The sequence below is a fragment of the Anoplolepis gracilipes genome, chromosome 7 (assembly GCF_047496725.1).
Source record: "Anoplolepis gracilipes chromosome 7, ASM4749672v1, whole genome shotgun sequence".
In the NCBI taxonomy this organism is placed as follows: domain Eukaryota; kingdom Metazoa; phylum Arthropoda; class Insecta; order Hymenoptera; family Formicidae; genus Anoplolepis; species Anoplolepis gracilipes.
The window spans coordinates 10,577,112-10,592,109 of record NC_132976.1 but is presented as its reverse complement, the minus strand read 5'-3'; the positions used below and the strand labels follow the sequence as shown (position 1 = coordinate 10,592,109).

Genomic DNA, 14,998 nt, shown 5'->3' with positions numbered 1-14,998 from the left:
AATAAGTAACGCGAAAAAAACGTAACAAATTCCGTCTGTTATATGCTAATGCTGACCTGGAAAAGATTAAAGTGCGATGCTGTTCCCGAACAGAGTGCCCTATTGGCGATTACCTATTTATAAAGCAGTTGTGCGTAGATCGATGCGTAGAACGATGCGTCTGTGAAAAACTGTTTTGCTTTCGTGGAAAGGAGGTTTGAAATGAGGAGCGAATGTACACAACGTTCCAGAATGGAATGCGGATGATATCTTAGAGATTGCTTGTTTGACGAACTTGAAGCTGGTTTTTCTGCAGAGGAAATATCAGAGAGAAGAGTTTTGGAATTTCTATATTAAATATCTCTCATTTAATAAAGTTTGAATTAAAATTCCATCAGAGTAACATCTTGCGGTATAATTCTATTTAGAAATATTTTTTTTTTTTTTTTTTCGTGATATATCAAATGCATAGAATTGAAAGGATTATCTAGAGTTCCTTTAACATCTTTACACGGTATAATACTCTCCGGTCCGGAGTTTTCCAGAAATATTAAACTAGAATACTTTTATCTGATTCTGTGCGAGTTGTCACGCAATTGCGTAAGAGGGCAAATGTGAGCGAATATCATTAAAACCTGGAATGTTAGAGAGACAATTTGCAAGAAAATACGGAGGAGGGGGTGAAGAATTCTGGATGGATAATATTTGTCGCTTCCACCGCGAATATCTGTATTGATGGATTGGATACTATAGATGAATCGAAGGACTATAATACATCCGAGCTATAATTGCGGGATGTTTCTGTTTCGCGAAACAGAATCATCTGCAAGTATAACACGGTTAACGCAATAACGATCGACGGCGCGTTCTCGTCGTTGCCTATTAAAATTTATTACGCAATAATATCACAACGATCGATAGACATCTCGCGAACAGTGAATCGGTCCGACGCATCTGACGGTTTAAGCCGCGTAATCGACGTACAGATCCCATTTGATTGACATCTGACTCTCTCATCGCGCGCGCGCGCGCGAGAGAGTTTGATTTTAATTTTCATGAGATGGATTTAGTGTAGCCGTTCAAGTTTCGCGAGCTGATTATTTTTGTGACAATTATCACGTCACGTGTACATTAACGTAAGTGGCCTCTTTCATTAATCGCTCGTAGAGTTTATTTGCATTTTCATATGCAATTGTTCCAGCGAGATTAATTTTATATTATACATATAAAGAAAAATTTTCGCTATAGATAATATATGTATACAAATTCTGAAATATAAGAAAATCGAAAATTTTCTTTTTTTTTAAACTCGAATTATCTATAGAAAGTGGAATGAATATTATTTTAGCAATTTAATTTTGATGTTGGTTGATACGCAATCAGAGTTTGTATTCTGTTGAAGTATGAATTCTGTAAAAGCAGTGGCCGTAAAATAAATGCCTCAGGGTTGTAAATAAAATAGAAAAGACCGTGAACAAACTAATGAAGCAATACTGATGTTATTGGTACTGAAACTATAGAAGCGTGTCGATCATTTTCCTTGCGATATGATATTAAATCTTTTCTAACGCCGCTAATGCAGTTTAAAACTAACGAATATTATTCAAAGAATTATAAGAATAATATATAATAATTCCTGATATATATATATATATATATACTATTTTAAATTTGCAAATTTCAAATTTATGTATGTATATTTCCGCATCAAAAACAAAAGCAATAAAATATATATGTTCTGAGCGAGAGAGAAATATTTTTCAAACAAATTATTGCTTCGCGAATGAAATTAATGTTAAAATAAGCTGAAAATTCTCGACTGAGATATTGCCTAATCCCTCGTAATGCACCAAAACGAGAGAAACGGACACGCTTCGTTCGAATTAATGTTCGACCGTGTCTTGGAACGCGTTCCGCGCGCAAATAATTTAACTCGGGCACACGGGGAAGAGGTGAGTTATTTCAAGAACCCATGCGCGCAGCCAAGGTCTTGATCCTGAAGGAGACGTGACTGTGGGGTGTTAATACTCAACGGCCGATTTGCTATTGTCACTGTACAGACGCCACATCGCGCCGTCGGAAGCGGAATTTTTCACTGGCACAGCTCTCTCCCTTCAAGTCATGAAGCGCAGCACACCTCGGGGAAGCTGCAACGCTTTTCGCGTCCCCTCTGAAGATAAATTATCGCCGATATCATCTGTCGCTTCTGCGATACTTACGCGGCGCGATAACGAGACTGGAAAATATCCGCGTACATGTCCTCCTATCACGCGTCGCTAAGAAATAATTAATGAGCGATTAATATCGCGTGGAATAAACGGATAGATGTACAATGGACCGTAATGCGAAGCAACCTTGACCAAGTTACCTTTTCCTCAGTTTGCAAGAGAATTATTTGTGTGATGATTATTATTATCATGTCTTGCCAATTCGATGAAAACAAGTGTCATTTAGAAATAATGTTCAAAAAACACAGGTGTATATTTTTAATCAATAGAAACTCTAGAGAAGAGAGAGAGAGAGAGAAAGAAACATAATTAATTATCGATTTTCTGCCAGTGCATAGAACTTCTTATATAATATATTCCGTTTATAATAGAATCATATATATATTGCTGAGAAATAATTACGTGACGAAAGCATCAAATAATCTCTCGGTATGTTCGATACTTTATGCCTGGCGTGTCCTATGACGAATGAAATTGTCGACGTGACGATAGATATATGCGAGACGTATTAAATTCCAGCAGCCACATCGGCATCCTCGAAATGTTCGATGCGTTTTCGTACATGACCGCGGCAAAAGCAGAATAATCGAAAGCGAAGGCAATCGTCTATGACGATGTATTTTCCGCGTCACCGAGGAAGTAAACCTTCTAAGATGGATCGGGAGACGCGTCTCGTATGCTTTTTGGCAGTATCGCGTCGTTTCTCCTTTCGCGAAAATAAATTGCGACTGATAACACAGCTACTCTTTCGCGATACATTGAGCAGGCGATAAGATGGATGGACCGCACGGCGATCTTAAGCGACGATGCGGAAAGAAATGCGATTTTATAGAGCAAGGGATTTGTGAGCGCGTCGACCTGAAAGTTTAATAATTATTTATGTAGTCGTTTTAACATTCTTTTAGTTCTCGGGTAGCCAAGAAATGTCAGCGGAAACAGTAAACGCGCTCCTAAAACAATAATATAGAGTTTCTATTTTGAAGAATACATAGCGCGCAGCGCATAATTGTGTATTCCTTTTTGTTTTCTATCTCATTATATGCAGTTTCGATGTGAGAAAGAAAGAAAATTCATTCTACATAATACGTACAAAAAATATATTAATTTTTTTACAACGTTCTTTTTTGCTTTTACAACGCTCTTACAATGAATTAATTATCAGTGTATTTATTACTATCTTTATTATTTTATTCTGGCTTGTTGATAAGTTTATATTGTAAATAAATGGTGAATAATCTGCAGAGTATCAGACATTGGAAAATCGTTACAAATTCGATTAACTTTAGACCAACGCAATTATCTTGTAATGCTATCACAGAACGCACATAAGACTTATTTCAAGCAGCTTTATTTAGAGAAATTCATTGCATTACTCTCGACTTGGCCTGTTGAGAGACATGTGTAAGTGACTGAAAATTTTGGCAATCAGCGTAGACATGCCTGTCGTGTGCAGACCGTGCATCAAATGGCACGTGTTCAACACAGCATGACAGACGGAAGTAGAATCGTTGATGATCGTTGACGTTCTGAATTGACAACATAAGAGAGGCTGCAATTCGAGTACATTTTATTAATATTTGTGAACGTGCAATATATAATCAATATCTTCTAATCATATATAATTAAAGTAATAAATATTAATTTTAATAAAACAAAATGTATAAATGTAATAAATTTTTGCGAGAGATACAACCATATTCTCATTAAAAACATTACAAATTAATTACAATCGTTTACAAATTAATCCTGAAACTGAAAATAAATGTCAGGAATTCAGAAAACTCGGAAATATATTGAATGTTGCTAGTTTTTACGAAAAAAATATTCATTGTAAAAATTTGTAATTATCTGATTTAATAAATGCAAAAGTAATAATATAAGAGCAATTATTTGCTTTAAATTTAACGATATAATCACGATATGTAAATCTTGTCAGTAAAGTATATATCCATAGAGATAACATAATTGATAAGAATTTTTCTAAACTGTCTATATAAATATATTGATAGTTTTAGAAAATTGTTATAAAAAATTGTAATTATCTGATTTAATAAATGTAAAAGTAATAATATAAAAACAATTATTTGCTTTAAATTTAACGATATAATCACGATATGTAAATCTTGTCACTAAAGTATATATCCGTAGAGATAACAAAATTGATAAGAATTTTTCTAAAACTGAATATAAAAATAAGATGATAAAAAAACGAGTGTTGCGATTCTAGGCGGTCTCAGATAAATGTACTAAGGCGGAAAGAAGAATTCGCTAAAGGATAGTCAGCTGTGAGTTCGCGTCCGATCAGTAAGTGGTATATACTACTGCGAATCAATGCAGACAGTTAATCAGAATGTATAGTAAGATGAATGAGAGAGATGTAGAGGTACCACCATCTTACGTGAATTTACAGATACTTGTACGTATAGGTGTATATAGGTATGTCACGGACAATCCTAAGAAAAATGTAATACCAGCTAGTTCTCTATACCGCTTAAAGGAAAACAAACGATCGCGCAAATCCATTGTGCTGCCTCGCGGCTGTAATCATGCAGTGGTGGCTTGCACAATACGTCGACAATTGCCTGTCAATCGAACGCGCATAACCGATATGCAGTATGCAGCGTAATAACAGTGTCTTGTGTTACAAAAGCGCACGAGATTAAAAACCCGTCAGAGACACCTTTCCAAGAAAAGAGAGTTACGCGCGTAACGTAAAAGGATATGGAAACGCGTGTGTGAAATCAAAAATTTCACCTCGACGTAATAACTCGGCGACGCGCTTCATCCTGCGTTTGTAGGATTGAAAATATCGCGTTCGATCTGTTGACGTTTACTCTCTCTCTTTCTCTCTCTTTCTCTCTCTCGTATTTATTCTTGCGTTCGTTTACGATTCACGTTATGTCGCGCACGATCTTTCCCATTTCGCAAAAACGTTGCATTCTCACTTTCAGTGTAAAACTACTAAACGAATATATATGGCGCCGCGTTTCTTTAAATTTTTTACATCGCTAGCATGACCTTTCCGCGATTTATATGAGTACGCGCAAATTTTACGGATGCAACCGACCGATACATATATATGTTGCACGTTGCACGTATATACTCAGAGAACTCACACTCGGCGCCAAGCGAATACGAATGATACGTATTTTCGCGAAATAAATCGTTAAAGCTCTCACTTTTCCTAGTGCTCAGCTTCTCGTGCTACTCGAATTTTGAGAGGTCCAGGATTATAACATAAACTGTGCAAGCAATGCTCGTCGACCTCATTGTTTCTCTGATTTTCTCGGTTTTAGCCTTTCAATTATAACACTGTGTGTGTGTGTGTGTGTGTGTGTGTTTCAGACGCGAAAAGTCTAATATATATATTTTTTACGAGAGACACGATCAAATCATTTAATGTCATTATTTTTAATTTCTCTCTTAGGTCCTCCCTCTCTTTTAAAAAGTTTAGATTAATTTTTTCCTTAACTATTGTAAAATTCTACTAATTTAGTACTTATAATATTCTTCTAAATTATAAAAGGAAATTTATTTATATTTTGAATTTCAGAGATTGAGATAAAGAATCAGATATACATAGATTTGACATAAAATATTTGTCATTGAGAAATATAATTTTCACAAATGTAAAGACAATACTTTCAGCTTTGTCTAAATTTTAGAAAATTATGACAGCATATGTCTTTTAGATTGTTCCAATGATAACATTAATTAATCATATAATATCAATTAATTTTGTCTAATACTATTGTCATATCTACGAGATATAGATAAGTGAAAATGGTTACGCGCGATGAGCTCATTAATGCATGCACGTATCGTAATTACTGTGACCGCTGGCGACGACAGTAGGTTGGCGTTAACGATGGTTTCTACAGGTGGTCGGTTGGCATTCTCGATGTCAATGGCACCCATCTAACCCGGTTACCTCGTATTTCATAAGTTATGAAACTGCTGGCAACAATGCGCAAAATAATCTCAATTCAACGAGAAGCTTCTTTTTCTTGTATAAAAACATCAATAATCGAAAAATAGTATCTATTGCGTGAAAATTTCTCGATTTTTGAATCGTATTTAACTTGGAACAGTTAGTTTTTTACATTAATTTTTTTTTTCATCATATATGCAATTTAATTCCTCTTGCATTACTATGTGGAATATTAATATACATGCGGCTGGTATAATTATTAGTAATTATATCTTATAATATTTTCATTTCCAAGGAAAAAATTCAAACGACCTTATATATTTGTTATAAATATAGAATTTATTACGCTGTATGAAAGACCGTTATTTTTAAGATATATTATTTTGTGAAATATTTCTTGAATTAAACGTATAATAATTTCTATAAAATATGTATGTATAAAAAAATTTTTTTAAATAATTAGAGAAACGATGAAACAGCGTTTTTCGAAAGCCGTATAAATTGTGCCAGATGCACTTTCGTGAATAATATAATTCAGCATTCGGGTGACAATATGCTTTTACACCGTCGCACACGCTGTTTCATCGTTTTCTCTGGAAATGCAATTTTATTTATGTATCGGCGTGTCTGTACTATCAATGCGATGCGCGCTCGTTATATTGTCTCTGGTAATTAAGAGACTGTCAGAATACTGGCTGTACGTTACATCGAGTTTGACAGGTTTAATCTCTAACTTCTCTCTGAACTGTTATACTCCCTTCACATGGATGCGCTCGCTGACGCATTATCAAAATTACGCCACGTTTCGTTGTGATCTTCGTCGGATATGGCGACATGTTCGCCGACGCATTGTCAAAATTATACAACACATCTCAGTCCTTGGCGAGGATGTGACCATACCGGCGACACGACGGATAGGCACGTGTATGGTACATAGAAAAGGGATGGGACTGGGCGGCACGTCACACTGAGCTCGTGCGTCGTCATGGTAACGCATCCTCCGTTGGTTGACCTTGAGGAGGATAGGATGAGGGGTTCGGAAAAGGGTGAAGAAAATGTAGAGGGAAAGAGATAAGGACGCGCGAAATAAACGAAGAGAGAAAATAGAGAAAGAGAGGCAAAAAGAGGATGGGAGAAGAAGGACTTCTCGTGGTCGCGCGATGAAAGTTCTTTGTCGGAGAGGCACCGTAAAAAGGATTAAAGGACATAAAGTCAAAAGAGAGACTAACAGCCAGTTTTATGAACTATATAAAGGAGTTTTGTTTTCCTTTTCATTGAATAAATCAACTGCACGCGCGCGCGCGATCGCTGCAAATGAAGCACGTTAATGAAGCTTCCGCTGCAAAGCTCATTGTTCTTAATGCAGTTAAGCAGCCTGAATGCGGAATGCTGAATGTAACCTGATGCAGTCAGTTCGATATTCGCGGTGTAGGAGCAGATTTATTTCGGTTCGTTTTAATATTCAGCAGCAAACTTTGTTCTACTTATAAATTTGAAATTTTTCTATAATATCAAATACGATAATTAAGTCACGGTTAGATTTGGAGAGAATTCATTTCAATGTCTGTACTTTCACAACGGTAGTAGATCTACTAACTATGAAAATTTTACTTGTACACAAGAAATGTAGACAAGATACAAAGAACAAACGTAGGAATAATGAGTTTCATTATCATATTTAACGTTAAATACTTTATACGAGCCCTTGAATTTTGAGTGAGTAACGATCGAGCTTTTACACGCGAAGCTGTTTGAAATTCCGGTCTACCTGTAGAAGACAATCGCTTACAAACGCGACGAGCAGAGAATATAATTAAACGATGCATATTCATAGAGCCATACGACCGTAAAAGTCACATTCACTTCTACGTCACGTAAAGCTGATCCCAACCGGTAGAATCCTGGATTACGCGTTATATAGTTTAAACGTCTTCATGGCATATCGAATGATAGTTAGAAATCTTACAATTAGATGTGTACACATTTGATACGCTTAATTTAGCGCTGTATTTACAATAGACATTTCTCATGTCTGTGCACGCGATTAAATCTAGATTTTAACAAAAGATTTTTATGATGAAAAAGATATTTGTACTGAAAAATATGTTTCAACAGGTTGTTGATTCTGTACTTTTCTCTCTACTTTTCTCGTTTTGAATCATCGTGAATATCACAAAATTAAATATTTAAAAAATTTAATTAAAATTACAATAAAATTTCTTGCACATATATTCTATTCGTACGACATTATTCCTATATATATTCCTGAAAAGATAATGAGACATTGAAATGTTCCATTAAATTATTAGTAAATATTGTATATGTTATCATTTTTATATGTACCTTTTGCAATACTTATTAAAATAATCTTCATTAATACTACGAATGATATAAACGACTACCACTGAATTGAATGTTGCATTATTTGAAAAAGTTATGTGAACTCACGAGCTAAAATATTTTTAACAGGCAAAAACTCTCTGTAGAGAAATGCAAAGTAAATTCGTTTATCAAAATGTCTATCTTTATCGACGGATTTGCCTGTCGATTATTTGTACCAGATAGCTCAAACACGTTAATACTACGACTATATTCTGTGAAATTGTACAGCTTTTGTAAATGTCCAATGTTTCTCATCGTATCTCATATCGAAAGCTGACTATTATTTCGAATAGCACTGCAAAAACAACGAAAAAATATCAAAGATACATATTCCGTTCTTATGCAAAAATATCGCAGATACATATTACTATGCGCTTTAATTCCTTCGATGGATAACTTTTGCAAAAAAAAAAAAAAAAAAAATAACAGTATTCATATTTTCTTGCGCGCATCCTTTCTTTCGTTTCGACGAAAATTAGTTTCGTGAAATTTATAATATCGCAATGAATTCAAACACTAAAGTATTTTTTTATTCACCTTTCTTAAAATAAAATAAAAATACTTTTGCAAAGTTTGCATTCTTCGTTTGAGTACAGGCTTATTTTCAAAATTTTTTAAGACAGAATTACATTTTTTTCAAAATCACGAAATATATTTAACATAAGAAAAAGATATCTGTGTCCTATTTCTTTTAATGATTTGCAATTCAACTATATAGACAGCTGAATCAACAACCTGTTGAAACGCACTTTGTAAGCGCGTACGTAAAAAAAAGATTTTCACTGCAAGAGCAGAGCCTTTCATTCATAATGACAGTCGCCACTTGTGTACGTATTTTGAATGTACACAATTCATCAAGACTGTAGATATGAAGAGTATGAAAACAGAGATGAAAATTAACGCAATATTTATGAAACAAGTGAGGAAAAAGGTGGATTCGAATATGTAACATTATTTGAAAAAGTTATGTTGCGCGATTCTGACTGTTACAAAAGGTATATTAGTTGAAAGAAAGAATCATAAATGATTTTTGCACGAGTAATTTACAAATAAATCAAGAATTAATTAAGAAAATAAGTTAAACAAAAAATTCACGTAATATTTCATTATTATATCCTTCAAGTTCAATTATATTTACTAATAAAACACGTGCCATATATACAACGAGCCACAGTATGATTTCTATAGTACAAATACTGATAAAAAAATAAAATAAAACAAACCATAATAAAAGATACGCGCTAAATATTACGTTTAATGGCATCTGTTTTTATTACTATTACTTTCAATACACGCATTTATTGCCACGGTTCGTAGTTGAATTCATTAAATAGCGATATTGGTTGATTCGAAATGGTATTCGAAACTTGGCTTCGATATAATCGCGGTTTACTGCGCATAAAAACTTGCATTTCTCATTTGTCGACGTCTCTTGTGTTCCGACAAATGTGATATTTTCCGCAAGAAAGCGGCGGGATTTCGAATACAGGTATTTATTCGCGAAATTTCCGGAATTTGAATTAAAGCCAACTTTAAATTAATAGTCCGGAAGACAACCTCAAGGACATTTCATAAACCATTACCATATGCTTGACAGACGCACTGACTATTATGCTTCAAAAACGACTGTTCCTCATCGACTTGCAAAAATCGATTGATGACATTTGCAGAGTATTTCGGATATTAGTTTATGTTTGGATGCGAAGAAAGAGATTCGCGAAATGACACGTCGGTCTATCACTTGAAATTTTTCGCTGAAACCTGTTTGCTTGTAAATATAAATTAAATATTTCATATATTTCTCAGCTTAAATAAATGTCGACGAATTCACTCGCTTTCTCATTAAGCATTCAGCTCGTGAATTCCATGGATTCTGAATGTAATTGAAAGACTTAACTCGCTCGTATGCTCTATAGAAATTTTATTAATATGGCATTTGTCGACATTATTTCATAAAATTACGCGTTAGAATTTTCTAGTTCAATAATGTAATCTTTCATTAATATTTTGTATTATTAACATTGAAAATAATAAAAGTAAATTAATATAATTGCTGACATTATAATTTTTCAAAGTAATTATAATTTAAAAGTGAAATGTATGTATACACGCGGTGTAAATTCACTACATGAATTTCTATATTAATTGATTTTATCGTCATTATAACAAGTCTATCATAAATTATAAACGATATAAAATTTTATAATCTTTTTACAATTTTAGTTACAATTAAAATGAAAGAGAACCATTTGTTATCCCAACTGTATTGTATCACAATTCTCGTTTATAGTAATATTAATGCCAGGTCAAATATCATTTAACATTGATTTTTGATTCTCCATTCATCGCATTCAACCGCACTCGTGGAAAGTCGCAATGTCGGCACGACAAGTTGCACAATAGAATGATGTGAGACTTCTAAACCCTTTTGTAAGTTACCATTATACAAAGTTGCAGTTTTAAACTAAGTTATGAAGCTGCGGAAACGCGAGGACACTTGCTTTTTCAAGCTCACTGCAATGTTAATGCATTCGAAACCACGGGATCTTGCCTTTCGTGACAGAACAAGGGCATCGCACCGCAAGTCGCACAGTGTTATACTTACTATATGCACTTAACGTATATATGCATACATATATATTACTTGCATATAGTATAATATTATAACACTTGTGTGAAGGTCAAAGGTTAAAAGGGATCTCTGACAAAAGGGCATGAAATTGTAGCTTCGTTTCATAATCATCAACCAAATTTCGAATGTTCACCAATTAAGCTTCTGATAAAAGGACATATTTGATTAAAAACGTATGTTAATTATTCAGATTGGAATTGAATAGTGGCTAAATGTCATATCAAGGGGTCAAAATCGCCATCGACGATGAGAAGACAATTTTATAACGTATGATGACTTTTAAGAATGATTTTATTTATCGACATTATTCGTTCGATCATGTTATTTTTTATATCAATTGAAAAGGCGGAGTTAACTTTAAATACAGATTTGATATTATTATTTAATGCATATTTTTTTTTTAATAAAAGAATTTTTGGCAATATAAATGATAAACACTCAAAAAAATATTTTGCTAATGTAGATAATTTCTAGATGTCTCGATTAAAATTTATCGTTACTTTTTGTATCTGTTAGAATATTGTTGTATAGAATTTATAGCAGCAATATTCTAGCAATACCTTTAGAAAACTTAGATCCCATTGCCAAATATTAATCACAAATATAATTGTTCTTGACAATAGGCATCACAGAAAAATTTTCTGTCTAAATTACACTAATAATATATAGACAGATATAAATTCTGTCTCTGTCATTTAAATTGATTAAGTGCAAAATGCAGTATATCACGATATTTGCTAATAATTTATCTGTTTCAGTTAATTTTTTACATCTAGAAAATTTTTGTTGAAGTTGCAAGATTATTTTTTTGAGTGAAGGATTCTTTTTGTACTAATCTTCTGAAAATTAGACAATAAAATCATATTTTTAATTTTTTTATATTATAAATAATAAACCTTATATCGCAAAGTTTTCATTTGACAATAAAATTATGTGAAAACATGTAATGTGAAAAATTAGAAAGTTGCAATATAAATGATATAATATAAATGATGGTTTCCTACGACACACCCTATATAGATAAAAAAACTTTACTTAATTACAGTTAACCGCGTCTGATAGCAACCAACTGCACCACACATACCGACGATCTAAAGTTAATTACTTTTGGTACACGGGATATTTTCTGAATCAACTATTTTTTCCAAATTATAATATTACTAGAATCTTGCTTGTAATATTGCTAGAAAAAGGACAACCCGATTGACTAAATCTAACATTAAGATAGATGCAAACATCGATACAAATTGTTCCAGTAATTCATCGGGAAGATTTGGTATACAAGGTCAAGATATAGATTATAATAGGATTGTGTATAAGAAATCTTACTCTTAATATTTTTGATTTTACAAAGAATAATATATTTACTCTCCCTAAGAATCATAACATCTTTATGTCTCACATTCTTGCTTATATCTTTTCATAACATAGAGTCTAGATAATTGCATCTGTATAATGTATCATTTTCAAACAAGAAATAATCAAGGCATTGAATACCCGAAAATCACCCGACTTTATATTCCTATAATAACACCAGCGATTACGTTGAAATATAAGGAAATCGAATACTTCCGCGAGTGATCAAACGAATGAGACGCTGTAACGACCGGCGACGCGACGGACGCGTGTCACGAAAAGTCTCGCGGGAAATGAGTGATAGAGTAAAACAGTGAAGGACGCGTAAAAACAACGGCCATTGAAAGGAGAGGGATAAACGGCAGTGTATATTTACCATTTCCGCGCCATCGTACCGCTCCAGGTGCGTCGCTCTCCTCACATCCTCGCCGTTCGCATCGTCTTCAGCCGGCGCTTCGTCGAAAAAAAAAAAAAAAAGACGCGCAAATTTATCTCAATCGCGCGCTGAAATTTCAACTGCTTATTAATAAATCGCAGACCGGTGTCGCACAGCGCGCGAGGTACTCGTACGAATCTCTCTCTCTCTCTCTTTCTCCCTCCGGCGAGGGGCGGGGAGGGGGGGGAGATTATTCTCGAAATCGCCAGACGCGACGGCGCGACAAAAACGCTGTACAAGATGCGCACACGCGTGAAGCGCGGAACCGACTGGCTCGGCCCGCCCGCCGCGATCTCCGGCCCCTGCGTCAGCGCCACCTGCTCCACACGGATGCTGCCCCTGCGGCCGACCGTCCGCCCGCGCAAAGATCACCCTCATCTCACGCACTGACCTGCCTGCTACGCGCGAAACTGGCCGGGCGTAGAAGCGGCCTCTTTTTTTTTTTTATACGATTTCTCTCGCAGATCGCAAAATGCGAAAAGTTTCAGAGCCCACGCGTTTATAGTTTGCGCTTATTAAATTTGAATTAGTAATTGATATCTTTCCTGACATATGGTTTCAGTGATATAAAATATAGATGGGTAGAAATAATACATATATATGTATATATAATGTAAAACTATTTAGTATTATATTGGTCATTGATAATATATATTGATGATAATATATCGTTAATATTATATATATTAATAATATATAAGACATGGTTGTACATATGAATAGTCGAATTTCAATGTAATGTGGTAATAATAAAATTCGAACACTTGACACTTTAATTTAGGAATTTGTGAATGTCTGTTAATGTTAAATAATAATTAAAAATCTTTTTATAGTTAAAAAAACGGGACATTTTAAGGGTCGAATGGTTAGTCGTATATATCGTTGAAAGGCGAGAAAAACTCTCAGTTTTTATTAAAAAGATACTAGTCAATTTTTAGTCATAATTTATATCTGTGTTCAGTGGTATTTACCGCAATATCTTTTTATATTACAAGTTTTTGCCCCTCATCTCATTCTCTTTCCATTTTGTATATGCATGAAAACATTTATAACGACGTAGTATTATAGCTATTAATGCAGATAATTTAGCCTTTCGTTTTTTCTACGTGCCTTAAAAACAAAATACAAATCGTATAATTATAAAAGTTAAGCAAAGAGCTAGTTTTTTTATGTTTATCAAAAGAATTATGTTTATATTTTAATATGTGCGCTATTTTTTTATTGTTTATGTAATCAACATCTAAAATATATTAAATTTTTACCACATGTTCAGTTACACTTTCATGTTTCTTTAAATTCTTATTCTCTTGTGTCGAAAAGTTTCTTCTCTATGCCATATAAATATATCTTTTGTCATATTTGTTTCTCATATATTTTTATTATGATAAAATTACTTGCCGATTACTAAGCGGCAGAAAGAGCGAATTTATATTATAAAATTACTTATTTATAAAAAATTACACTATAATGTGAAAAGAATTTTATAGAGCAGTGTTTCAAAAAGCGTTAATGCTTTTGCCGCTGAGTTGTTGATTATATAGTCGATAAACAAGTGTTTTTCTTATATAAAATTTTGTCGCTATCTTTCTTAACAAGACATCAATTTTCCGACTATTAATAAAAGTAGAAGCAAATTAAAGCTGAATAATTAATTTTAAAAAAATAATAAGTTTGCTATAAAAAATTTATACTGTATCCTCGTTATAAAAATTATAATATGTATGTATAAAATTATTAACGTTGCAAAATATAGTTATCATATAAGATCGCGTATGATATTTAAAATAAATGTGAAGAGTATCTTTCCCTTCTTTCTCTTTCTCACATTAGTCAATATTATGTAAAGAAATACTATTTTCCCTCCCCTTAAATTTTAATACATTTAGATATCTTTCTGTGTTAAGTCATCAAACGATAAAAGTATTGCGTTATAGTTGAGTGCGAATGGCAAACTGGTCAAATATAGATTGTACAAACGCCACTTCACACTGACTCCATATCGAACAAAATATGTGCGACGAATTGCAGATGACGTTTGACTGTAACAATTTACC

General features: G+C 33.5%; 1 protein-coding gene across 2 annotated transcripts in view; it reads right to left on the bottom strand.

Annotated features, from left to right (window-relative positions):
* Nucleotides 1-13,226, bottom strand: part of Dgk (diacyl glycerol kinase 1) — an 85,248-nt gene extending 72,022 nt beyond the window's left edge. For both annotated transcript variants that reach the window (XM_072896838.1, XM_072896840.1), the window contains exon 1: nucleotides 12,885-13,226. The gene's annotated coding sequence lies outside the window, so the exon portion shown is untranslated. The remainder of the gene's footprint in view (nucleotides 1-12,884) is intronic.
* Nucleotides 13,227-14,998: the final 1,772 nt, after the last annotated feature.